The 26,450-nt window shown below is 41.4% G+C and overlaps 1 protein-coding gene across 3 annotated transcripts in view; it reads right to left on the reverse strand.

Annotated features, from left to right (window-relative positions):
* SLC12A7 (solute carrier family 12 member 7) overlaps positions 1-26,450 on the reverse strand; it is a 271,122-nt gene that overhangs the window by 79,591 nt on the left and 165,081 nt on the right. The window lies entirely within an intron of this gene.

A 26,450-nucleotide genomic window follows, 5' to 3' on the forward strand; every position in this document is an offset into this window, starting at 1 on the left:
TGTATCATACCCCGGTTTTGTCAACTCCCGCGAGTTCGGCGTCTTCGCAGCTTAAACTTAAAGCGGCGCTGCCTTGTAAAGGGAAGTTTCCCTTTACCCCATAGTATGCATGAGATTAAACTACTTAGGTTTAAAAATGGATCATTGTTGCCAAAACATGTTTCCTTTGCAAAATTTTGCATTTTCAAAAGCGATATAATAATTTTGCATGTCTTACATATAAAACAGATTTAAACACTAACTCTGCTGATTATTAACATCTAATGTATTATTCCTGCAACCTATCTAACAAACTAAGCCTAAGATATTTTAAAGCGTCTTGCTGGTTGTAAAAATCATGTGACTGATTTAGTGCATACTATGAACAAGGCTAAAATATGTGAAATTGTACTGCGAGAGCTACGTCTGCAAATGCATTGAAGAACTGTGTGTACTATTTAGTAGTAGTTTAATCCTTAGTTACATGCTGAGTGACAGTCTATAAATCATCTATTTATTTATATAGCGCCACTAATTCCGCAGCGCTGTACAGAGAACTCATTCACATCAGTCCCTGCCCCATTGAAGCTTACAATCTAAATCCACTAACATACACAGACCAAGAGAGTCTAAGGGCAATTTAATAGCAGTCAATTAACCTATCAGCATGTTTTTGGACTGTGGAAGGAAACCGGAGCACCAGGAGGAAACCCACGCAAACGCGTGAAGAACATACCAACTCCACACAGGCCATTTCGAGAATTGAACTCTTGATCATAAATAACTTGGAGTGCAACAATTCTGAAATATTTAAATATAAGCTATTTTATTCTGTGCTTATGTTATCTGTTTTTAATTTGATAATGTAATTTTAAATAAACTTTTCAGTAGCTATTTACTAATTATCTCATTTGAAATTTTAATATATAAGGAATTAATGCTATTTTAAGGCTTTGAGTAATCTAAAGAGTTCCTTCCGTTCTTTATTAACACAGATGAATGGTTATTTATTGCAGAATTAGCAAGGAAATATGTTTGCTGTATTTAACTGTCACTAGGTAGAATAAATCAACAAGATATATTTGTCCTTTTGCATTTTTACACGGATATTCTACATAAAATAATTTCTTTATTTAAACTGCTGTCAAGAAAAAAATGACTTATTTTAGCAACCGAACATTAAAAGACTTTAATTATGGGGGGCGTGGCCTGGTAGCCAACTAAAGAAGACGTGAGAGACCAGAGGTCTCCGTAAAAGCAGTGAAAATAGCGCCTAATATCTGCCCTAACTAGTGGATAACACCACAATAATAAAGTAGCACCTGTGATGACTTGTTGGGCGATTGCAACATCTGCCCAGGGGGGACGATCGGTGGTCCGGGAGAGGTGGAAGCGGGTCTGATGGGTTCCATGATCCTTTTGTGGGTATCTGAGGACTCCGCATTACCAGACCAGGCTGGACCCTCTCTCCAATACACTGCAGGCTGCCTGCCATCTCCGTCCGGGAGACACTGTACAACTGCCAGTGGAACGAGTCCTGCCCTATTGAGCCACTCACCTTACGTTGGTGCGGGTTTGTGAGCAGCCGTCCCAGTCAGGAGTACCCTTGCCGTCGTCAGCCTAAATAAGATCCTCGGCACCAGACCAGAAAGAAAGGGCGCCATCACCACCTTCTCTTCCGATGGTTCAACAGCTGCGGTGCCTGCTGGGAAGATTGCTAATGCTGGGGGCTGGCATAATATTTCAATCTAGACGGCTGAGACAGCCCAGCAGTGCTGGAGTCTTTGGTCACACAAGAAAAAAAAGAGGTGAGAACACTCTCTCGATAGGACTTCAGCTATCTGCTAGAGGCCAGACCTCCTTAGAAATATATGACTGTCTCTGCCTTTATCCTATCTCATCAGAGATCTAATAGTGCCCGAGTAACCACTGCTATACTCTACTGCCATCTAGTGTATTCTATACAACACTACAACTTGTACCTATTAAATTTCCACAACTTTATGTAGAGACACAGCTGGAGTCATAGCTGCTTAAGGTTAGAGATGAGCGCACTCGGATTTTGTGAATCCGAGCCCACCCGAACCTTTCCGATCCGAGACAGATCCGGGTATTGGCGCCAAATGAAAACTTGAAACCGGGGCTGTGAGTCATAATCCCGCTGTCGGATCTCGCGATACTCGGATCTGATAAATTCCCCGCTAGTCGCCGCCATCTTCACTCGGGCATTAATCAGGGTAGAGGGAGGGTGTGTTAGGTGGTCCTCTGTCCTGGTAGATCTCGTGCTGTGCTGTTTAGTTCTGTGCTGTGCTGTGCTGTGTTATGCAGTATCAGTCCAGTGGTGCTGTGTGCTGTGCTCTGTCAATTTTGAGTTCAGTGGTGCTGCTGGGTCCTGTGCTGTGTCCTGTTCAGTCCAGTGGTCCAGTGTCCTGTGCTTCTAAGGGCATAGTTATTTCCCCATTATTCCCAAGTGTTTAAAAAAATTTAAAAAAGTTATAAAAAAAAATACCAAAAAATAATTTAAAAAAAAATTAATTACAACAAAATTTGCAAAACCAATCCTGCAGTTTAAGTCTATTGGTACTGTCTGCAATATTACCAGGTTCACACATTCTGCAGTATCTTGTGCTACATATAATGGAGACCAAAAATTTGGAGGATAAAGTAGGGAAAGATCCAGACCCACTTCCTCCTAATGCTGAAGCTGCTGCCACTAGTCATGACATAGACGATGAAATGCCATCAACGTCGTCTTCCAAGCCCGATGCCCAATCTCCTAGTACAGGGCATGTAAAATCCAAAAAGCCCAAGTTCTCAAAAAAAAAGCAAGAAGAGAAACTTAAAATCATCTGAGGAGAAACGTAAAGTTGGCAATATGCCATTTACGACATGTAGTGGCAAGGAACGGCTTAGGCCCTGGCCCGTGTTCATGGCTAGTGGTCCATCTTCACCCAAGGATCTTAGCCCTCCTCCTCCTCCCCCCCATACAAAAAATTGAAGAGAGTTATGCTGTCAGCAACAAAACAGCAAACAACTCTGCCTTCTAAAGAGAAATTATCACAAATCCCCAAGGCAAGTCCAAGGGTGTTGGTGGTTGTCAAGCCTGAACTTCCCATCACTGTACGGGAAGAGGTGGCTCGGGAGGAGGCTATTGATGATGTAGCTGGCGCTGTGGAGGAACTTGATGATGAGGATGGTGATGTGGTTATTGTAAATGAGGCACCAGAGGGGGAAACAGCTGATGTCCATGGGATGAAAAAGCCCATCGTCATGCCTGGTCAGAAGACCAAAAAATGCACCTCTTCGGTCTGGAGTTATTTTTATCCAAATCCGGACAACCAATGTATGGCCATATGTAGCTTATGTAAAGCTCAAATAAGCAGGGGTAAGGATCTTGCCCACCTAGGGACATCCTCCCTTATACGTCACCTGAATAACCTTCATAGTTCAGTGGTTAGTTCAGGAACTGGGGCTAGGACAGTCATCAGTACAGGGACACCTAAATCCCGTGGTCCAGTTGGATACACACCAGCAACACCCTCCTCGTCAACTTCCTCCACGATCTCCAACAGATTGAGTCCTGCAGCCCAAGTCAGCAGCCAGACTGAGTCCTCTTCAATACGGGATTCATCCGAGGAATCCTGCAGCGGTACGCCTACTACTGCCACTGCTGCTGTTGCTGCTGTTAGTCGGTCATCTTCCCAGAGGGGAAGTCGTAAGACCGCTAAGTCTTTCACAAAACAATTGACCGTCCAACAGTCGTTTGCCATGACCACAAAATACGATAGTAGTCACCCTATTGCAAAGCGTATAACTGCGGCTGTAACTGCAATGTTGGTGTTAGACGTGCGCCCGGTGTCCGCCATCAGTGGAGTGGGATTTAGAGGGTTGATGGAGGTATTGTGTCCCCGGTACCAAATCCCGTCGAGATTCCACTTTACTAGGCAGGCGATACCAAAAATGTACAGAGAAGTACGATCAAGTGTCCTCAGTGCTCTGAAAAATGCGGTTGTACCCACTGTCCACTTAACCACGGACATGTGGACAAGTGGTTCAGGGCAAACGAAGGACTATATGACTGACAGCCCACTGGGTAGATGCATCGCCTTCCACAGCAACAGCTGCATCAGTAGCAGCATCTACAAAATGGCTGCTCGTGCAAAGGCAGGCAACATTGTGTATTACAGGCTTTAATAAGAGGCACAACGCTGACAACATATTAGAGAAACCGAGGGAAATTATCTCCCAGTGGCTTACCCCACTTAGACTCTCATGGGGATTTGTGGTGTCAGACAATGCCAGTAACATTGTGCGGGCATTAAATATGGGCAATTTCCAGCACGTCCCATGTTTTGCACACACCATTAATTTGGTGGTGCAGCATTACCTCAAGAGTGACAGGGGTGTGCAGGAGATGCTTGCGGTGGCGCGCAAAATTGCTGGACACTTTCGGCATTCAGCCAGTGCCTACCGCAGACTAGAGGCACATCAAAAAAGCATGAACCTGCCCTGCCATCACCTCAAACAAGAGGTTGTGATGCGCTGGAACTCCACCCTCTATATGCTGCAGAGAATGGAGGAGCAGCAAAAGGCCATTCAGGCCTACACAGCCACCTACGACATAGGCAAAGGAGTGGGGATGCGCCTGAGTCAAGCGCAGTGGAGACTGATTTCCGTGTTGTGCAAGGTTCTCCAGCCGTTTGAACTTGCCACACGAGAAGTCAGTTCCGACACTGCCAGCTTGAGTCAGGTCATTCCCCTGATCAGGCTGTTGCAGAAGCAGCTGGAGAAAGTGAGGGAGGAGCTGGTAAAGCATTGCGATCCAACAAAGCATGTAGCTCTTGTGGATGAAGCCCTTCGTACGCTTTGCCAGGATCCGAGGGTGGTCACTCTTTTAAAGTCAGAGGAATACATTCTGGCCACCGTGCTCGATCCTCGGTTTAAAGCGTATGTTGTGTCTCTGTTTCCGGCGGACACAAGTCTACAGCGGTGCAAAGACCTTCTGGTCAGCGGATTGTCCTCGGAAGAGGACCGTGACATGCCAACAGCTCCACCCTCATTTTCTTCCACATCTATGGCTGCGAGGAAAAAGCTCAGTTTTCCTAAAAGAGCCGCTGGCGGGGATGCTGATAACATCTGGTCCGGACTGAAGGACCTGCCAACCATTGCAGACATGTCTACTGTCGCTGCATTGGATGCTGTCACAATTGAAAGAATGGTGGAGGATTATTTTGCGGACACCATCCAAATAGACATGTCAGACAGTCCATATTGTTACTGGCAGGAAAAAAAGGCAGTTTGGAAGCCCCTGTACAAACTGGCTCTATTTTACCCGAGTTGTCCCTCCTCCAGTGTGTACTCGGAAAGAGTTTTTAGTGCAGCGGGGAACCTGGTCAGTGAGCGGCGAAGGAGGTTGCTTCCTCACAACGTTGAAAAAATGATGTTTATAAAAATGAATAATCAATTCCTCAATGAAGTACAGCACTGCCCTCCAGATAGTACAGAGGGACCTGTGGTTGTGAAGTCCAGCGGGGACGAATTGATAATGTGTGAGGAGGAGGAAGTACACACTGTAGGGGGAGAGGAATCAGAGGTTGAGGATGAGGACGACATCTTTCCTCAGTAGAGCCTGTTTAGTTTGTACAGGGAGAGATGAATTGTTATTTTGGTGTGGGGGCCCAAACAAACCAATCATTTCAACCACAGTAGTTTGGTAGGCCCTGTCGCTGAAATGATTGGTTTGTTAAAGTGTGCATGTCCTATTTCAACAACATAAGGGTGGGTAGGAGGGCCCAAGGACAATTCCATCTTGCAACTATTTTTTTGGCATTATGTGACCATTCAACAGTCGTTTGCCATGTTCAAAAAGTAAAAGAAAATGTCAACAAATTCAAAAAATTTAATCAAAAGTTAAATGCCCTGTCATTATTTAAAACAAGAGGGTTTGACGTGCTAGAATTAGTGTAGTGTTAATATGTTATAAACACTACACTTGGAACTTGGAGGAGGTATTGTGGGCCAGGTATCAAATTTAGTACCGGGGCCACCCCACTACACAGTCCAGAATTTTTTTTTTGGAAATTCAGACCCGTGGAGGGTTTTTTATTAATTACATTGTGTTGACCACTCCTCTACGCAGTCCAGATACATTTATTGGTGCAATTCATATAAGTTCAGGGTTTTTAAATTATATTGTGGTGACCCACTCCTCTACGCAGTCCAGATACATTTATTGGTGCAATTCATATAAGTTCAGGGTTTTTAATTTATATTGTGGTGACCCACTCCTCTACGCAGTCCAGGTACATTATTCGGTGCGATTCATAACAGTTGATGGTTTTCTTATTATATATATTGTGGTGACCCACTCCTCTACGCAGTCCAGGTACATTATTGGTGCGAGTCATACAAGTTCAGGGTTTTTAATTTATATTGTGGTGACCCACTCCTCTACGCAGTCCAGGTACATTATTCGGTGCGAATCATACCAGTTGATGGTTTTCTTATTATATATATTGTGGTGACCCACTCCTCTACGCAGTCCAGGTACATTATTGGTGCGAATCATACAAGTTCAGGGTTTTTAATTTATATTGTGGTGACCCACTCCTCTACGCAGTCCAGGTACATTATTCGGTGCGATTCATACCAGTTGATGGTTTTCTTATTATATATATTGTGGTGACCCACTCCTCTACGCAGTCCAGGTACATTATTGGTGTGAATCATACAAGTTCAGGGTTTTTAATTTATATTGTGGTGACCCACTCCTCTACGCAGTCCAGGTACATTTTTTGGTGCGATTCAGACCAGTTGATGGTTTTCTTATTTTATTGTGGGGACCACTCCACTACGCAGTCCAGAAAGATACCTCGTTGCAACGTTTTGGACTAATAACTATATTGTGAGGTGTTCAGAATACACGGTAAATTAGTGGAAATGCTTGTTATTGAATGTTATTGAGGTTAATAATAGCGTAGGAGTGAAAATAAGCCCAAAAACTTGATTTTTGAACTTTTTATGCTTTTTTCAAAAAAAATCCGAATCCAAAACCTTCCGGCAGGTGTTTTGCGAAACAAATCCGAACCCAAAACATCACGGAAATCCGAATCCAAAACACAAAACACGAGACACCAAAAGTCGCCGGTGCACATCTCTACTTAAGGTTCACTTAATTCTGAGTATCTTGTTATTCGGCACATGTAGGACCATCTTTGGGTCCTCCCCCTCCAGTTTGTGCTTAAAGCAGTCTTCGCAATGCCCACAGTGTACAGAATCTACGTGCAAATGAGTGGCTAAATGGGCTGCTAACACATCGGGACACAGGGAATCCATGGAGCACTAACTATATAACGCCTTCACCACAGCAACGGGAGAGAGAATTCTAACTATTCATTCACTGATATTGGCTATTATTTCTGTCAGATCTCAGAGTGTCTATTAATCATTGGATCTTTGCTAATATAATGCCGAACAAGAATACGAAAATCACCAGCCCTGGTACAGCCTTTTACTCAAGCTAAAAAGCGGTTGGCAGCACAGTCGATAACATCCTCGCCGATGCCACATTCAGAATTGGACAACGATGATGCTAGCTCCACCAATGAAGTATCAATATCTTCAGAATTGAGAGACATTATCAAATCCACCATGCAATCTGAAGTTCGTGCTGTAATACAAGAGGTAGTATCTGAGCTCTGAAAAGAAATAGCAGCCATTGGGTCCAGAACAGCAGACCAGGCGCAAAAGGTGGACGAGGTATGCCATTTTCATGAATTTGTTTCTACAGAACTCTCAGACCTCCGCACAGATGTGGAATCGTTCAGGGAACACCTCGAGGATATTGAGAACAGAAATAGGCGAAATAATCTTTGCATTCTAAATATCCCAGAAACAATAGATAACGACCTGTTACCTAAGTACTTGGAGAGACTGTTTCTGCATTATCTCCCAGAGGCCACGGCGTTGGAGGTTCAAATGGATCAGGCTCAGAGTGCTACGCCCAAAACTTTCCTTAAACCAACCGCCCAGGGATGTTGTCGTCCGATTCCACTATTATAAGCATAAGGAACAATTCGCCATGGCTGACCGAACCGCCGCTTCGCTTACGTTTGAAGGAACAGACCTCCAGGGCTATCAGAAATTGGCCCCTACTACTCTGCAAAAACGGCAAGATCTTACTCCAATTACCAAACTCTTTCGGGATCATAAAATCCGTTTTAGATGGGGCTTTCTCTTTCACCTCCTGATAGGTCATGAAGGACTATCCCACAAGGTCAAGTCACTGGATCAAGGAATAATTATTTTGCCAACATTGGGAATACCGACTTCCTCGATTTCAGCAAACACCACAGCAGAAGCTACAAGGCCAATTGCTCCTACGGCCTCATGGACACAAGCTTAAGGAACTTAAGCAAAAAATTACGTGTTCACTATCTTTTATTTACTAGATCACTGATGCTAATTGACTCAACTGGAAGTTTGTTCATGATTTTAGTTCAACCACTTTGAAGAATGCCTCCTTGCCCAGTCACATGTTGATAAATATACTTTGCTAGGTGCTCAAAGTGTCCACAGGAGACCAGTATACATTATTTGATTATAGAGCACAATGTAATGGTTAATGAATTTGGGCCTGAGGTCTCACATGGGCTGGGTCACCACTTGAACTAAATGCTTATAGCAGGTACTGAATCAGTAATGTAAGGACTTCGTGGTCATACAGCTAACAATAGATGGGTATAAATACTGACTACTCAGTTTAAACTGTTCTGCTTGGTTAGAGGCAACAGGTAAAAATCACTACTGCTCCACTTTGAGTGGGGCCTTTGTGGCTAGTCAAGTGCTGATAAACGAGCCCTACCGTGTAGTCATAGTTTTCTCAGGACATGGGTAAATACGCTGTACCTATAAGATATTTTAGAGACGATAATGTCTCTTATCTGTAATATCCCAGATGGGTTGACAGATTATCGAACATAAATGGGCTATAATATGCGCTAAATTACTGGGACATCTCATTTTAACAAACTAAGGTCTGTCCCACCACTAAGCCCAGAACTGCCTACCCGGTTTAGCATTATGATTGGGTTTTAGAATTTAAAAAGCTAATGTTCCTTTGGATTAGTGATAAGAAATTGTTCAGGCCATAAATAGATCAAATAACGAGACAGATGAGGTCTGTCCCCTTGGTTGGTTAAACTTTACTAGAAGAGGTTCTTGAGCCCTGCTGTATATGGTCAAATATATCGTACTATGTGGTCGAGGGCCCTACGTGAGATGGGTTAATTTTATATGCATGCCAGAGACCTTGTAAATGCTATTGATCTTCAAGTTTAGGACCTCATGTGAGCTGACCAAATGTTGGGTCCAAATGTTTACGAAGTGTACTGTGTTTAGCGATTTGATAGAAAGGATTGGCCTCGTGGTCTGGGAGACAGCTGATTATTTAAATACTTTCTCATGGTTATTGATCTACCTCCCAGATCGTGACGCAAATAATTGCCTAGACTAGTGACAAGATAATAGTCAGATATTGATCAATCTAAAGGTGATTGACTGGAGAATGTCACTATGTAAATATTAGTTTATTGTTTGCTACGGTTGTTAAACGCAGGTAATTATCTGAGCAATAAGTATTATTTCTTTAAAATATTTCAGTGTTTCCTTTAAACACTTTCTCTCTCCCATTTGAATGTTATCTAAATTGTAAATGCAGATACTAACCAGTCTGTAATCCCTTGGATTCCCCTCCACCAACTGTCCCATCTTTGCTACGCTACCACCCTCCTCACTCCCCAAGTACACAGAATGTACTGGTCCTGTTGTTTGGAAGACATGTCTTGCCAGTCAAACTGTCTTCTCCCTTTGAACTTTCCTTTCAATTCCTCCCCTAACTCTTTATTCCTTCTCTTTAACTTTCCAGTCTCAACCTGGTGTCTTACTTCGCCAACTGTACTACCTCAACCGACCTTGGTCGAATAATTTCCGGTATCAGCCATGACTCTCTCGATTCTGACCATTAATGTTAATGGTCTTAACACTCAGCAGAAATGTACAATATTGATTCAATACCTTAAACGACACTCTCCGCAGGTCATAATGCTTCAAATAACGCACTTTAAGCATACTCACCCAAAATTGCATTGTAAACAATATCCGCAGGTATTATACTTGACCTCTTCACAGAAGGTCAAAGGCACAGCTATCCTCCTTCACCATACTCTCCCGATGACAGTTGAGATGACTCATGAGGATCCCCAAGGTCGGTATATTATTCTAACAGGCTTACTTTCGCATGCCCCCATCACTTTAGCCACAACATATGCACCTAATACCTCTCAACATACTTTCTTCTCTCACTTCTTTGCCAGACTCTCTCAATCTAAAGTAGGAAATGTAATAATAGGAGGGGATTTTAATACCGTTTTAAACCTTCGGGTGGATCGTATGCAGCCCATATTATGTAGTAAGAGTGCCATTCAAGAAGGCTCTAAATAGCAGTCTCTGCTCTCACACGATAATCTATATGATTCGTGGAGAGTGCTGTACCCTAACGACAGAGCTTATATGCATTACTCAATGCCGCATGGCACATACTCTAGATTAGATATGATCTTTGTAGGCGCTTGCACGACCCAGTTCCCTGGTCCGACCACTCAGCTATGTTTCTACGGCTTGACATCTTATCGCAATTTAAGATGAGATATATCGGTGGAGATTGAATGACCATTTGTTTCTAAAGAAGGAAAATCTTAGTAAGATAACACAAACTCTAAGCGACTTCCAAGCAGATAATAGCACAGAAGAAACCACTCCTACTATTAGATGTGAAGCCCATATGGCAACTATTAGAGGCTGTCTGATCAGCCTTTCTTCTCATGATAAAAAGATAAACAAGCAGATCGTAGCCAACTAAAGCTGGGTACACACTACAGAAAAGTAAACGATTAACGATATACCAACGACAGAATAAATTAAAAAAATCCCGATCAGCATACCGATTGACGTGTACACACTATACACGATTATCATCAGATCTCTGCTCTTCATCTGTCAAAATTATCGGCTGCAAGGTAGTCCATAAAATGCAAGTGACAGCTCAGGTCTTAATTCATTGAGAGATATTCAGCGGAGCCCGCCAATTCTATTGGGCAGCCTGTCTTAACACAGCACTGTGTTAAGTGCCGAACTGTAAACTGGCCGTAAATTCTGTGTGACAGCTTTATCTCCGGCAGCTGAAGTTTAACCCCAGGAACGGATGGACGCTGCTCTAATCTCCTCATGCTGCACTAATCTTATCCGTTCCAGCCTGCACACAGAGGGTTAAGACTACATGTGCAGGGGGAGAGAGGGGGGGAGCAGTCCGTACCATCGATATCAGTCTCTTCTCTAAAGAAAAACGTCCGCAGACAGTTGACAGAGACCGTGGATCATGACAAGATCAGCAGCAGGCAGACTGAGACCTGTCACTCTGAGATACATTATTGGCCGATAGTCGGGTGAATTCATACACACTGCAGGATTGGAAGGTGATTGGTCGGCAAAAATTAAACAGTACGACCAACCAAATGGCACGATGACCGGCACTTTGGGGCGACTTTAGATTATTGTGTAAGTATACACACTACACGGTATCTGATCAAACAGTCGAATGTCGGCTGATTTGTCCAATTATTGGACGAAAAACCTGTAGTGTGTACCCAGCTTTAGAGTCTCAAATACAAGCTCTAACTATCCAACACCAGAGATACCCCAAACGCACAACCTATCTTAAGCTTTTAGCCCTGAAGGGACAGCTGGGTAAATTGCCAGCTGCCAAAGTGGCTAAAACACTTCAATGGCTTCAACAACGTTTTTTATGAAAAAGGGGATAAGGCTGATACAATGCTAGCACGTAGGCTCCAGAATAAGCGTTCACGCAATCGTATTGTGGCCATAAGGGATCAGGCACAGCTACTCTTATATGACCCCCAGGCTATAGCAAATAGATTGTGTACTTATTACAACTCACTATATAACCTACCCTCGCCTACAGACCCCCCATACATTTTCAATAAACGAATACGTGAATACCTTCAAACATGTTCTCTCCAACGCCTCTCAGATGCACAACTGTCGATCTTTACCGCAGACATTACGATGAAAGAGATAAAAGAGACAATCAAGTATCTTAGAAACTCGGCTGCACCAGGACCAGGTGGCCTTACTGCATCATATTATAAAAAAATTGCTCCTGACCTGGTGCCAATGCTTCTTTCACTTTTCAGAGCAGTACTAAGCAGTGAAAGCTTTGAGAGTGATACCACCAGAGCAGATGTCATTGTTATTGCTAAGGAGGGTCGAGAGCCTAGTCATTGTGAGAGCTACAGACCCATCTCTCTACTGAATGTAGACCTAAAACTATTTGCTAAGCTACTTGCAAACAGGCTGGCTCGAGTGATTCCTACCTTGGTTCATCCTGACCAGGTGGGATTTATTCCCACTCGGCAGGGATCAGACAATACAAGATGAGCAATTAATCTAATTGAAGCAGCTAACTGGAAACTCACTCCTGCGCTGGTGGTCTTCCACGATGCAGAAAAGGCCTTTGATAGGGTCTCATGGCCCTTTACGAGAGCCACCCTTCAGGCGATGGGCTTTAAGGGTCAATTTATGACTGGTCTAGCTTCTTTATATTTCAATCCCTCTGCTACTGTATGGGCTAATGGGGCTGCACCGCCTGCGTTTCAAATTACTAACGCCACTCGACAGGGCCGTCCGCTCTCCCCTCTGTTGTTCGCCCTAACATGGAACCCTTGGCTTCTCGAGTTCCAAATAATTTGGCAATCACAGGAATTCAAGCTGGCAAAACTGAGTATAAGATCTCCTTATATGTGGACGACATCTTGCTAACAGTCACTAATCCACTCACCTCTCTCCCCTCCTTACAGAATGAACTTAGTGCGTTGTCTAACTTCAAAATCAACATGGACAAATCCAAAATCCTTCCCCTTAATTTAACACCCCACCTCTTGGATTCTCTGAAACGGCAATCAAATTTTAAATGGCAACCAGACAAACTCAAATATTTAGGAATCTACTTGACAAGTCAATACAGTCAACTATATGGCGCTAATTTTCCTTGGCTCTTGAATGCTCTTAAACAAGACCCTGAGAAATGGGATAAGCTGTACATCTCCTGGTTAGGTCGCATGACAGCAGTAAAAATGAATTTAGTCAAACGGATCCTGTATCTCTTTCAGACACTTCCTATCCGGGTCCCCTCATTGGCACTTAAAACCCTCCAGAAACAAATTGCACGTTTTAACTGGGCAGGCACGCTCCATCGTTGGAACTCGGAGGGAGGACTGGGTCTTCCAAACATCTCTAAGTATTACATTGCTACACATCTGACTCAGCTAGTTTTATTCCACTCTTCGCCTGGCACTAGATTATGGGTCGACATAGAGGCAAATCGTATACATTTGCTTTCGCCTTACACCCTCTTATGGATCTCAATTAAACATCGTCCACCACTCCTTTTGCTTCCATCTTCTACTCATTTTTCAATACAGATTTGGGACTACAGTACTTGAGCTTTTCACTTCTTAGCTAATCCTGAAATTATGTTCCCATTATGGAACAACCCGGCCTTCCCTCCTGGACAGCAGCAGTCCATTTCTCAACATAGGTTTAATCGTGGGCTCTGGTTTCTGACAGATATAGCTCCTATGCAAATTTTTCTGCAATTTGCAGATCTGCAGCAGATACATAGCATCCCCCATAAACGCTTTTATCAATATCTTCAATTAAGGCACCTATTTCAATCTCTTTTAGCATTTAAAACCTTCTACCAACTAACGCCTCTGCAAACTTTTTGTCAAAATAGATCTCCGCCGACCGGCTTAATTTCGACATTCTATAGTCTTCTGGTGGCATTTTGTTAGCCTATCAAGGATCGTTATGAGCTAAAGTGGGAAGAGGACTTAGGGATTGAGCTGGAAATTGATGATTGGGCTAAAATCAGGATCGGAGTCTCTAAAAGCTCTATTTGCGCGAGGATTAATGAGAATGCGTATAAGCTACTTTATAGATGGTACCTGGGCCCCACTCGTCTTAAAGCTATATTCCCCGATGCCTCCAGTTCCTGTTGGAGATCCTATGAACAAGAGGGCTCCTTACTACACAACTGGCGGTCTTGACCTAAGATGGTCAGATTCTGGCAAAAGGTACATAATTTAATCCTTAGAGTTACCTCAATATAGATTCCTCCATGTCCTTCCTATTCGCTTCTGCACAGGCCAATACCTGATACTGCCAAACATGAAACAGCACTAGTGAGCCACATCCTTAATGCTGCCAAGTGTGCGATAGTTGGAAAAACCTAGAACCCCCAGCAACGCCTGAAATAATTAATAGAATTTGGCAGACTTATTGTTGCGAACATATTACAAGTATACTTAATGGCCAACCTAACAAATTCCGGAATACCTGGCAACCTTGGCTTACTTCTTGCGGAGTAGAACAATCAAACACACCTTGAGGTAAATACTGATGCCATAAACTTCGTATTGAATCCCATATTAAATATCTGATATTCATTAAGACACAGGGTTGAGGTCCCCTCTCACTTTTTTCTTCCTTCCTTCCCATCTTCCCTTTAGCCTGTTTCTTTGCCTGCTTCTTTCTTTCCCAATTCATTTTTCCTCCTCCTCCCTTGTCCTTTCCTTGGGCTCCTCTCTCCCCCCCCCCCCACTCCATTTCTAATTTTGAGGTCTTATTTTGTTGTAACAAAGTTTTTAATAACTTTATATACCAATTGAGCGATCTATTTCCTAATCTATATGCTGTTAAAACTTGAAAAACCTTTCAATAAAATATGTTTAACAAAAAAAAAGACTGATTATTCACGCAAAACAAAAATTAAGGTTAAAGTCAAAAATGCTATTTGCAATATCTTTTTATATAAATGCTTCTTATCCACATGCTATGTGGAGCAGTGGCTTTAACCTCCTTAACCTACTGCAGCATGCACCCCCTAGTCCTCAAAATACTATGTCACAACATTTCTCAAACACATAACAAGTTTAATAATACTTAAATAGGACTGGACATACTCATCTTGAAGGTCTAAAAGCTATATGTCACGAACACGCTCCCAGCTGCCGTGACTTTGGGGTATTCGCTGTATGAGGTTACACACGATTCCAGCCCGCAGTCTCTCTTTACCGATCACACAAGTTATAGACCTAATGAATCGCCCCCAAACAGCGCTCACACCTCACACACTTCAGTTTGCCACCACCTACTGAATTTGGGCAATAGGACACAAATATACTGTCCCACACTGGCACACAAGGCTTCTAGCTGCTCACAGACTAGCAAGACCCACAGCAGCAAGAAAAGGGTTAACTCTTCACACCTCCAGATTGTTATACAAATGTATCAACAAATCAGACTGGCATTCAAAGGGTTAACTTGGTAGCGCTATATTCTTCTTAACTGGCTAATGGATTTGTTAGAGCATTAAAGACGCCACATATTAAATTATAGATTTAATATACAAAAGTATAGGGCATTCAGATATAAAGAAAAATATTGAATAAACAATAAATAGATTGACAAACATAAGCAAAGCAATTTAAAATAAAAGGGGTTACATTCAGAGTAGCACTTTGTGGCAAAGGAAAATTGGCTTGGAAGATGGACAGCTTATCAATGTGAATTGATTTCCCAAAAAAGTCTGACAACTTGTCCTTTCACAACACAGGTTTTTAAGCATGATGAAAAGGGACGGCATTCACAGTGGCTATGTGGATGTTAATGTGGGGGGTGAAAATGTCCCTATGGTTTGTTCAAAACGATTCCTAAAGTTTTGACCATTGCTAGCTTCTCTCAGATATACTCCAGAGACATAACTCCACCTTCAATAAACCGGTCATAATCTCCCGCACATTTAAATACCAAACATGATGGAATTATTACAATGCGACATACCTTTTCCAAAGATATGTGATTATAGCTGTTCCCGGATACTGGCAGTACCTGTCATTCACAACCCTGGTGTGATTTCTGCTCCTTGGTACGGAGTAGCACCCAGATTCCTAAAATATGAACTATGAAGACATTTTCCTTTGAAGCCCGTATTTCAATATAACTGTATAGGCTTTCAAATGTGGCCTTTGTCTCCAAGATTCTCACCCAGGCATCTGGCTCTCTCATTTACATTTAGTGGTTCTTTGATATTACACTTCCAACTGAAAGGAAGTCAATTAGGAAGTGGAATACATTATCAAAAACAATGGATGTCTGTGATCGACATATCTTAAGCAGGTCTCCTCACAAAATGGTTTGCTCAACCTAATTACCTCTTACTGGGCTAATGGATTCCTTTTAAAAAAAAATAATTGGTCAAACATTTATCCGAGTTGAAAATCAGGTTCATTTATGTATCAATGCAATATTTTATTTGGGCCCTGGTATTTAATATTCTTTTTCATCATATCAGATTTATGCTCTCATCCTAACACTATCCATAGCCCACTATTAGTAGTAAATAAAAAATAATGACACAGTGAATTGACACATTTCACATATTCCAAATCCTCAGATTCTGAGTAACCTATTAGTTCAAAGGATGAATACATGCACTGACCAAGTACACTAAACTGGGTGTATCATACCCTGCTGTAACCAGAATATTACTGCCCTTAGTGAATGGCCAGGTGTACCCAGTAACAAATAATAGCACGCAGTATAGTATTTTGAAAAAGCTTGTGAATACTATAGTACAGTGGTTCCCAAACTTTTTCAGTTCGCGGCACCCTTAGAGTCTCCAAATTTTTTCAAGGCACCCCTCCAAAATAATTACTGAGCAGTCCTGTTTTAGAAGTAGTTGGGTCAAAAAAATTGTAATAAGTATTTAGGTCACGACAGAAATACTTATTTAGTTGTATGCAAAAATGCCCCTCTGCATCCAGGCACATTGCCCCCTCTGCATCCAGGCACACTGCCCCCTCTCACATTGCCCCCTCTGCCCTCTGTCACGCTGTCCCCTCCTCTGCCCTCTGGCCCCCTCTTCTGCCCTCTGTCACGCTGGCCCCCTCCTCTGCCCTCTCTCACGCCGGCCCCCTCCTCTGCCCTCTCTCACGCCGGCCCCCTTCTCTGCCCTCTGTCCCCCTCTGCCCTCCTCCTCTGCTACGATCCCTCTCACTCTGCCCCACACCAGGCGCCAGCCATAGAAAAAAGAAAGAAAACAGGAACTTACCAATCCGCCGGGCGCCGGGACCCAGCAGCCTCCTCTCTCCCGCAGCAGCTTGTCACTGACTTTGATATTCAGTGACAGCTGCGGGAGAGAGGAATCTGCTGGGTCCCGGCGCCCGGCGGATTGGCAAGTTCCTGTTTTCTTTCTTTTTTCTATGTCTGACCCGCGGAACCACTGTGACAGCGCCGCGGCACCCCAGGGGTGCCGCGGCGCACAGTTTGGGAACCACCGCTATAGCATAATCTTTATATTCCAAAACAGAAAAACAATCACGACCACAATGGAAATTAAGTGTTCATAAAACTACCTGGAGTGTGTGTTCACGGAGCAATGATAGAACCAGTACCGCAATGCCATTACCTTCACTTCAAAGGCTGTAATATCCACAAGGAATAATCAAGGATTATCACCTTTACAATAAAAGCTGCCACATCAAATACAGGTAAAACAATTGCAATAAAAACAACGATTAAAAATAATTAAAATCATAATCCTTATAATAAGGGGAAAACCGTTTAATTGTGTATTAATGTTTGCTATGAATACTGAATACACCATTGTACCATAAAGACCACAGACACCAATAATCTAAACTCCCTATCTCCTTCCTTAGAGCATTCTCAAACATATTTAAAACCCCTGGAGTTGATTACTTTGAAATCTCTCCATGTATATCCAAACCATGTTTAAGCAATCAATCCAATCCACTTCTCATTTTCACTAAAACAATAATTTTTTTCATTGACTGCATTGCCCTGTCCTAATCAGGCTGCCTCTTTCTATAACAAAACACTCACTTCAGCCCTAGATAGTGCAGCTCCAGTTACCTATAGTCTCCCATGATCCAAACCCCAGCCATAGCAGAACAAACAGACCCGCTACCTGCACAAGTGCTCCCGCACTGCAGAGCGGCACTAGAGGAAATCTCATTCCTATCCCGATTTCCTCCACTATAAATTCATCCTTTCATCCCTTTTGCCAAACAAACATTCTTCAAATCTCTAATATCCACCCAGTATTCTAACCCACATCACCTCTTTGCCAACTTCAACACACTTCTCTGCCCACCTGCACTTCCTCCCTCACTGGAAGTGACAAGATATTTCCTCATGCCAAATTCCACTCACTCTACCCACCTTTACCGACACTCCCCAATCCACCCTAAATTCATTCTCTCCAGTAACTGAAGACGAAGTCTCCGCACTCATTTTATTATCTCACCCTACAACCTGTCCACTCGATCCTATTCCCTCCCAACGTCTCCACTCCCTCTTCTCCACTGCATGCCCACCTCTAACTCACCTCTTCAACCTGTCTCTTTCCACTGGCCCATTTCTATCCTCCTTTAAACATGCGCTCATCTCACCTATTCTGCAGAAATCTCTCGATCCAGCCTCTTTCTCAAACTACTGCCGTACTTTTCTCCTCCCCTTTGCCTCCAAACTACTTGAGCAATTAGTGTACAAACGTTTGTATCACTTTCTCTCCTCTCGATTCTGCAATCAGGCATCCGCCCCCAAAATTCCACTAAAATTGCTCTCACAAAAGTGACCAATGATTTACTTACTGCAAAATCTAAGGGTAATTTCTCCATACTCATTCTCCTGGACCTCTCTGCTGCTTTTGATACTGTTGATCACCCTCTTCTCCTACACACCTTCCATTCCATTGGTCTTCGTGACACAGTTCTTTCCTAGTTCACTTCCTACCTTTCGAACCGATCCTTTAGTGTCCCTACCTCCCCTTCACTCCCACTGTCTGTTGGGGTCCCACAAGGCTCCATTGTTGGCCCTTTACTTTTTTCATTGTACAACTCTTCTCTTGGGGCACTAAGTTGCTCATTCGGCCTGCAATACCACCTCTACGCTGATGACACCCAATTCTATATCTTCCCCTGACCTCTCTCCTTCTGTACTATATTGTTTAACCAACTGTCATTCTGCTATCTCCACATGGATGTCCTAAAGCGCAACATGTCCAAAACAGAGCTTATTATCTTCCCTCCTGCCAGAGTCACCACCAGCCCTCAAATCTCCCTCACTGTCAATAACACCACATTTTCCTCAGTCTCCCAAGTCTGCTGCCTTGATGTCACTTGACTCAGCCCTCTGCTTTATTCCTCACATCCAGTCTCTTCCAGTCCTGTCGACTTCACCTTATAAACATTGCCAGGGTACAAACTCTTCCTACTAAACATACTACCAAAACTCTTATCCATTCTCTCATTGACCATTGCAACCTCCTGCTATCTGGCATTCCTGACACCCATATATCCATACTTCAATCCATCCTAAATGCTGCTGCAAGACTGATCTTCCTCTCACCACTCCACATCTGCTGCACCACTTTGCAAATCCCTCCACTGGCTCCCTGTGACCTCCAGAATCAAACTGTTCACAATCAAACAATTGAAACTGCTCACACTTACCTACAAAGCACTCAACACTGCCCCCTCCAAATTAATTGCTACAAATTCTACTACTTAAGGAAACAATTTCCGTACTGTGGCTATAAAAAGTATTTACTAATCAAGAAACAAAAAAAATCCCCCCCCCCAAAAAAAAACCAAAACAAAATCAGTATTTTCTTAAGTAGGCTACAAACAAATAATAAGACAATTATATAAGTATTAATCACTTTTGCTAAAATACACCTAAATAAATTGCGACTTAGTCTGCCACCCTCCTCCACCACACTTTTGGCTCCATTTGTTTCCAGTAACTAGTCATCATGAACTACTCGTACTGGTGTTGCTACGAAAGTCACTCAGTAGCAAAGTGAAATGCACACCAATGTGGTTTCTCCATTTGTATTAGGTATCGCTGTGGGTAGGGTATGTGTTAAAGATGCTGAAAATTCCGAAAGTAGGTAGCTACAAAATAATTGATTTCATTAATGTCGCTAACAAAATGCTAAGTAAAATGCAAGTGCCGTCTTTTACGTCAATCGGATTACATTGCACGAGTGTCAGTGATGTACAAAGTATTTTTTATGTTAAGCCTGCATTTGCTTATTAATGACATTATTGAAATCAGAATTATTTTGAAGGAATGTACTGTGTCGGAATTTGGATCATCGGTAACATGACCACCACCGATCGCTGTAACTATCCGGTCACATCACTGCCACTTAGAATAGCTCAAAATTTTTGGGCAAAATACAGCTGCTGCAACACCTCTTTCCTGCCTACTCTGGGCGAGTTGTTCATAACAAATTACTGTAGATCAGGACTGCAGAGTAGCTGGCCGGGCAATAACTCAGGAATGCTGGCTTAATGTAAGACAACTAGGGGATAGATTAAAGCGAAATACAACACAGCAACAAAGATGCAACGACAGTTGTCATCACAGCATCTGATGCAGCTTAATTAGCTTTTACAAGAGCTATTCCTTTAAGTGCATACATACCACAAGACTGTATTACTTATACATGGGTTACTAGCCTCTCTTTTATACAACTTTACTAACAGTTCTGGGGACAAGCATACCAGACCCTATATCCAATCTAGACTGATCTCTTTATCTCAACAAAACAAGAGTCCTGAAATGGCCCTGTCAAAGGCTACACCTCAAACCAATTGAGAATCTGTGTTATGATGTCAAACACTGCTGTTCATCAACGGTCCCCATTCAACTTGATGCAACTCTGCAAAGAGGAATGGGTTATAATTGCAGTGCCCAGATGAGATTTAACCAAATCGTTATTGTGCTATAGAAGCTTCCCCAAAGTATAAAGGTGGCAAATAATTATGCACAAATCACAGACTTTTATTTTATAAAGAAAAAACTTCAGGAGTTGTTTTGATATACAGAGTATTGTGTTTTGATCAGTGGTAAGAATTACTGAACAAAATCGATCTCATTGCTGAACAGATTATCCAATGATCAAACAGGTGAATAATTTTTAGAGCTTCTTTATCTTCCTAAGCTCTCAGTCTTTGACATGAAGGTAATTAAATTTAACACTGCGCTAGCGGTCCTATCATTGGCCGGGCCAAAACACACTTTTTAGAGAATTTATAAGCACCTTTTTTCGAGGGTTTTGGAGTTTTTTTTAAGGCAATATTTTGAAAGGTTCACATGTCAATACAATGACAGACCCCATGAATAAGTCAACATGACTTATATTACATATTGTTGTATAACATATAAAAAAACACTTTGAATAGAAGTAGCTACAATCTAATTTTTTCAAAATAAGTACAAGAGAGTTAAGAGGCAAAATAAAAGGAAAAGCACTTACACTGAGTTTTCTCTGACTGTTCTTCTTTAGAATAATGTAATTCTCTTTTACTCTGTGACATACATAATAAGGATGTTAAACCATCCAATGTAATACCAACAATGGAAAGAGAGGCGCTAATACATGTTATTATGACCTTTGCATAGCTTTTCAATGAAAAGCAGAGTGAAAATATTAAATCCGATGTGGATTAGGAATTATGTAAACAATTAAGTCTTTACAAGGTGGAAATAAAGCAAGTTTAGATCATAATTACACTTAACATGTAGAGGCAGCCAAAGCACCACAGGGATTATAAAACTGAGGAAGAATGTGATGTGGTTTAATCATTATACGACTTTAAAATCTGAATCGGAAGGAACATTAATTGAAAATTCCATCAAAACTATTAAATATTATCGTCAAGTACAGTGAAATGGTTTATGCCATTAGTTATAAATACATTGAAAGAAAAGGACTCTATAAACTATGATTTGAGACAATACTAAGGCATTAAAGCTACAGGAGATTCAAGTTTCACTACAGATATTATAGAAGCAGATTAATGGTGCCCAAATACCTGTTTTTAAGAGATAAAATGGATTTTGAAAATGCACAGTTGTAGGCGTAACACTGCATATCTTGATAGGGGACATCGGACACTCAAACAAAATAAGAAAATATGACAGAGCAGAAAAAACACATAAGAACTTTCCCTTTCGGAGGGAGTAGAAGATAGTATTACTGTAGTCATTAGGGATTGGTTTGATTTACTCATCAGTAATGTCCAAATTAATAACACTGTTGCCAAAAAGAGTTTGCCCAAGTGGTTGCTGAGCCTCCCGCTTTAGATGCAACCATGGATACAAAAACCAAGTAGGTTCAGGAGGAAAATGGAAATAATTTACTGAAAAGAACAGAAGGTCAAAGGGGTCTATGTATTATTACAATAATGGATGATATACCATGGCCATTTATCAAAAAGTCATGCCGGGACAGCGTATCTGATGAGAGGCTGTCCCGACAATGACTCTGCTTTACTAACAGTTTTATCTGGGAATTATACTTTAAACTAAAATTCTACAGTAACTTACACTGTTCAGTTGAAATCATTACTACAAATAGTGTTACAGTTTGGCCTATAAATGCTAACGTCATGGAAAAAAAATATAGATAAGCTGTATAGTATTTTCCCCCTTACTATCACAATAATATCCAAAGGCCACCAGGAAGGCCCATAGCGTTTTTCAATAGGTGGTGGTGAGTTGACTGAGGAGATATCAAAATAAGTGGATGGCTATTTAATTAAAAATAATGTGAACACCTATTGGCCAATTCTTAAAAAAAATGGATGCAAAATAGATAGTCTATGTTCCATAAGTAAAGTGTTAGTGCTACATAACAATACCTATAAATAAGATAGGCTCGCAGTGGTACCCAGGGTGTCTTGTGATGAGGCAGTCATATGCTGCATTTTTTTGTAGAATGGATTACATTGTTCCTGAGCACATGAGCTCCTTACCTTAAGAGCACATGTAATTGTAATTCCCTCCCCCCCCCCATGTAACTGTAATTCAGTGTAAATCATGGATGACTGTAAAATCCCCATGACATTTTATGTGTGGGTTTTGCAATTTATGTCTATGTACTATAAATGTCAATAATTCCTTTAATCAAGTTCATAGATTATAATAAATCACTTATTAATTGCAGTACAAATGTAGTTTATTAAATGCAATGTTCCTGTGAATTCAGCTGTGTATTGAAGCCTTAAAAAATCCTGTAAGGGGAAAACAATCGTTGATTTTTTATTGTAAACTATACGTCACTTTATTATATGGATCATGTGCTGCCTTCTTGAGGATGCGATAAAATCATTTTTACATTTTCACAAGCTCAGAAGAAAGAATATGGTCAAGAGAGTAAAATTCAAAAAGTGAATTTTCATATAACTGATTAAACCTTAAGGGGCAGATACAATTTTGTGTAAGAGGATGTGATATGTCTCCGAACTGTTCCGAAGACGCACCACTGAGTTTTTACTAAAAACTCTGCTCATTTTCCCTTTGCATCCCATAGATATGCAAGGGATAACGAATGGAGATGCATGTACCATATTAGCCGGCATTGTGAACATAGGACACAAAATTGTGTGTTTGAATAAGAATTATTTCCATCCACTTTAGTCCCCAGAGAAAACAAAATAATTTTTTTTTTTTTTTTAATAGAGAGTTTCCTTTACAGTGAATAGGTTTCTCGTTTCTGTCAAAATATCCATTTTTGATTTATCTGGACAGAACATTCTCAAAATAGCCTTCTCCAAGTGGTCTTTGACTTGAAAATGTGCAAAGTAATTATTAAATATATGCAGGTTTCTCCTTGGTTTTCTCCCTAGTAGACCACTTTTGTAACTTTAACGCAGATGTTAAACAAATTAAAATAGATTATTGCTATAATCTCTTGTTTAATGGAATAGATTTATTGTAAGCTTTCAAGACTACTTAGGTCTCTATAGGCTTGGCATAAACCAAATTGAAATGTAACATTTGTATACTTTGACTAATACAATATAGAAAATGTAAAACATTACACAAAAAATGGATGCTACATTTCAACAAAATATCCACAAATGAAACACAATTTATAGTGTGGCGCCCACAAGGACACCCTCTGCATTGTGCGGTGGCCACAAGGACACCAACTACTACTCAGATGGGGCTGTTGTATTTAATTATAGCTCTTTGACATAGCAATTTTTCATATATTTTTGCATAACCAAACCCATATTTGACAAACCACATGCGCTTTGGCTTCTTCACATCCTTTATTTCTGTTGCTGGCGCACTGGGGGTTTGCTAGCCCAAACCGGCAACATATCTTCCCTGTGAGCTTAAACAGACTGTGCAATAAATGTATGTTATATTATAATGTATGTTTTATAAACTGTGTGATCTGTGTTATGTACTGTTTACTTACTGCCCGGCTTTCTAGATTTCACGCACCTATCAATTTTCCAAACAGGTCCCAACATTCCAGGATCGAGACATAAAACTAGCACAAGTATCTGAAATGCGGCAACAACAGGTATTAGTGGTGCTATATAAATAAATAAATGATGATGATGATGATGATGAACAGGTAAAAGAACAACACAGTCCACCAACAGCCTCATCCTTTAGCCCTCCTAATTTTGTTTCCTAACCTCTCTCGCTCTGATCTCTACATAACCCCTCCCTCCCTTGTTGTCCTCTCTCTCTCAACTTCCTCAATGTCCTATCCACCTACCTGCTGTATTTCTAGCTTCCATATTACTCACCCCCTCCCTACCTCCTTTTCCCATCCTCTCTAATCTAGCCCACTCTCTACAGTTCGGTGCAGTAAGAATCATATCTCCTCTCTGGAGACCAGGAAAAGAGAATGATATTCCTGTTCACTGCTTCCCACACAATCCATGGAAGGGTAAGGATTTTTGCTGTATCGTCTGGGGTTTATTGCTCCAGAGACGTTGTGCCTGTACTCTCCTCCTTGAAGGAGGAATAGGGCTTGAAGGAGGCGGCCACTGCTCTGAGTCTTTGCAGCTGCATGGGCTGACAAATAGAGCTTAGCTCCTCCTCCTTGTCCAAATATGTCCCTAAATGTAGTAGGCAGTGGACACAGCTTGGCTTTCCAGGAGTTAAATTTCCAGAGACCACCCCATATTTTACATGCCTGTGCTAGTGGGGTGGTTTTATCTGGCCATAATGGAATGTTGTTTGCAATAAAAAGCCTAATCATTCAGGATTTAACTCTCTCTATTACAATAAAATTTGAGCAAATTTTTAAAACACCAACTGTAAGAACAGCTAGGAGAGAACAGCACAGTGTGTCTACGTTGCTACTTTTGCTTTATTGATCATTTTCAACATGTACAATACTGATTCTGCTTACTTTGGTTTGTTTCCCCTATCAGTGCAATGCATTGCCTAATCGTGTGTTAGGTCCTTCTACTGTGACAGGCTCCTGCTTGAGTTGCTGTGACTCAACCAAGCATTGTGTTACTATCGATGTGTCTAGGAAAAACTGTTTACTAACTCTGCCTATTTTTGTGTTGCCCTGGCATACAGTTGATTTGGTCCAACCCACTTTCAGAAATTTTTCTAGGGCTACTTTAAGTTTACAATCCAACCCTGAAAGCAAATTATTCAATTATTTAGTATATAGGGCTAGATTAGGACCATTAGATTATGACATTCTCTTTTTTAAATACGTCTCCTTTCATATGCTGTTTGGCAGGGGGGAGAGTGTCAAGCTGTTTTGGCCATGATACAGGGAATTACATTTTTTTCATCAATTTATATTGCATTTATTTCTTGCCCACTTGTGACTTGATATTTGAATTTTAGGTATATATTGATGCGGTCACTACTGCAGAAATATGCTCCCACGGGAAATGTTTAGCAAGTACACAATAGGTAAAAATACTCTTTCCCCCCCTTGTAATAGCCAAATAAACGTACAGCTAAAAAAAAGATTTATCCCAATTAAGTAAAATTTGTTAACAGAATAAAAATAAAAATCAGTAGTGTAGACTATGAAATAAAGTAATTACCAGCAAAAGAAACATATTGAGGAAATATTCATAGTATGATGTAAACACACTTGGTCCTAAAAGAGTTAAATATACTACACTGAAAGCCATGCAGGAAAAGTACACAGGATTTAATTTTCCTGCTGGCACTCTTTTATGGCTAAACTGCTATTTATATAAATATGCGCGCAGTTCTCAGACGTTCTTTGTAGATAGGAACACGTGCTCCTTCCTGCTGGCTTGTTTAGCGAATTCCACACAATCATTTGTTTCGAAATTAGGCGGTTATCAAAATGAAAAGTTAGGAAGTGCTGGGAATATTTTCAATAACTGGTCATCTTTGAAAATCATTGTTTGGACTTCTCATTATTTCGTCTCTAAGGGCTAGATTTACTAAGCTGTGAGTTTGAAAAAGTGGGGATGTTGCCTATAGCAACC

The sequence above is a fragment of the Mixophyes fleayi genome, chromosome 5 (assembly GCF_038048845.1).
Source record: "Mixophyes fleayi isolate aMixFle1 chromosome 5, aMixFle1.hap1, whole genome shotgun sequence".
In the NCBI taxonomy this organism is placed as follows: Eukaryota; Metazoa; Chordata; class Amphibia; order Anura; family Limnodynastidae; genus Mixophyes; species Mixophyes fleayi.